A 2,252-nucleotide genomic window follows, 5' to 3' on the forward strand; every position below is an offset into this window, starting at 1 on the left:
CTTTTTACTGTTTTGTTACTATAACTGGAATGGAATGGGCTGTGTACGTTAGCCTGATTCAAATCCTTTTCATCTCCAATGAACGATCTGTGTACAACATCAGCCTTCATTCAAACTCCATTTACTGAATAATTTCACAGCGTGTTCTGCTACAGCCAACGCCCAACAGCAAGGCAAACAAAGAAGGCATTAAAACACTTGTCCTTATGTGATGTAAAAATTGCATTTTATTGTGCTTCCAGTACTAGTTGCATGTTCACGTATGTTACAACAGGTTTATTAAGCTATGAGAGCTCCATTTTGAGTTTCCGTTCTGTTGCAGGTTTCCCAAAGATACACTACTTGATGGAGATTTGGATGATCTACAAGCTGCTGAAGGTTTGCAAGATCTACTATTAAGTTGGTGGAGTGATAATGTAATGCGCCTTGTTTGGTGAACCTGGAGACATTGGCAAGTTCTGCTCATTTTGGTGGTTGTTTTGGCACATAGGCCACTATATGGCCATTTTGGTTGCGTGACACATTTAGAAACATATATACTTCTCCCTTTGTGGAACTACTTCATTTTGGTTGTGTGGCACGTGTATCTAGAAACATTTATGTACTCTTTTTGTGGCACAATCTGCTTATATACATTCTTATGTTAATGGAATGAAGTTTAAGGTTTCCGATGAGACCTATATGTTACTTTGAAATGTATGTATAAATTGTGCGAGGTGCCATGATTGCTTAACATAATGAATGGAAATTATATCAGGAATGCATACAATAGTTTGCTAGTGAAATTGAAGTGCTGGCATCATAACTGCCGGGAAAACATGCATGTGCAGGCAGCTAAACTGCCGGCAATTGTAGTTTCATGTGTCCTGACCAATCTGTCGAGAGAAAACAACTGCCGCCAAATCTAAGGGCCAGGGCAGGGAAACTGCCGGGAGAAGTGTATCTGCCGGGACAAGTAATCCCCGGCAGCCGTTCTCGTGGCGGTTCTATCTGCCGGGAGAATCGCTATCCCGGCAGATTGTCTGCCCTTATAAGTATGTTCTCCCGGCAGTTTTTCTGTCCTTATATCAGTGTTGTGGTGTAGTGGGAGTAGGGATGACCTGCCCTCGGGCGGGCAGCCTGTGTGAAATATCAGCGGTCAGGTATCTGGTCTCCCTCAACTTTTTGATGTCCTCCTCCGTGACAGAGGAAGGCATCCACCGGCCCTAGGGGCTGGATCCGGACATGATTGGAGATCCGAAGCACCTGACCTGGGCTTTGGGTGTTAGAACTCGAGGCGGGGGAAGGATTCAATTGAGCACGGGAGGGAAAAAGTAAAAGCCTTGTCCCTTTATAAAGAGGGTGAATATCAAGCGTCCTCCTCGTAGCCGTTTGGGACTTGCCTAAATTCTAGGAGTCCTAGGCGCGGTTGGGTTACCCATGACTGTATTGATGTGAATCCCGAAATAAGGGGGACACGATCTCTGCTTTGACAAGACGTGTCAAGAAACTGCCTCGCGTTATGAGCGGGGCTAGTTAAATAAAAACGGTTCAAATAATCGCCGAGCCATGGCATCATGTCATGTTGCCAAAACATGTCAGCAGATTAGATTTGTGGAAATATTATTCTCTCTATGGTGGTACATGGGTAAAACATCGTGTCCCCTGCCTCCTGTTACCATCCGCCTTAGACGCATAGTTCGGGACCCCCTACCCGAGATCCATCGGTTTTGACACCGACAATGGGTTTGAACCCGTCTGGGAATTCATGCTCCATTACTTCATTTGTGAAGCAAAGAGGGTGTGTGGCGCTTCTATGTTCGGCCACACTGCGGCGTACCTCTAACGGAGTCCATTTGCGGTTTTCAGCCGGGCGTGGCTAGGTTTGTCACGTCCGAATAGGTGGCCGTCGTCGCGTGTCGAGGTGTGTCCTTGCGATCCGTAGATCGCTCTTGGGTGTCCTATTTTACTACCCCAGCCTTGCTGAAGGTTGTATGTACAACCTTGAGCGGTTTTGTTCCTGCCTTTACGGTGAGGTGGGGCGGTCTGTTGTTCGGCTTGAGTTGCCGCTTGAACCAGACCAAGTTGTGGTTGGCCTACCGCATTGTGCGATGATCGTACGGGCTCGAGCGCCTTATCGTCGCCCTGGGTTGCGATCTATGCTTCGGGTAGATTTTAGCTGGGCCACCAAGGCCGTATTGTTTGGCGGCTAGGACTTCGATCAATCTATCATTAAGCAGATCTTCGTCAGCTTGAAGCTATTGTTGCTTCTT

This window comes from Triticum aestivum, unplaced genomic scaffold (assembly GCF_018294505.1).
Source record: "Triticum aestivum cultivar Chinese Spring unplaced genomic scaffold, IWGSC CS RefSeq v2.1 scaffold27904, whole genome shotgun sequence".
In the NCBI taxonomy this organism is placed as follows: Eukaryota; Viridiplantae; Streptophyta; class Magnoliopsida; order Poales; family Poaceae; genus Triticum; species Triticum aestivum.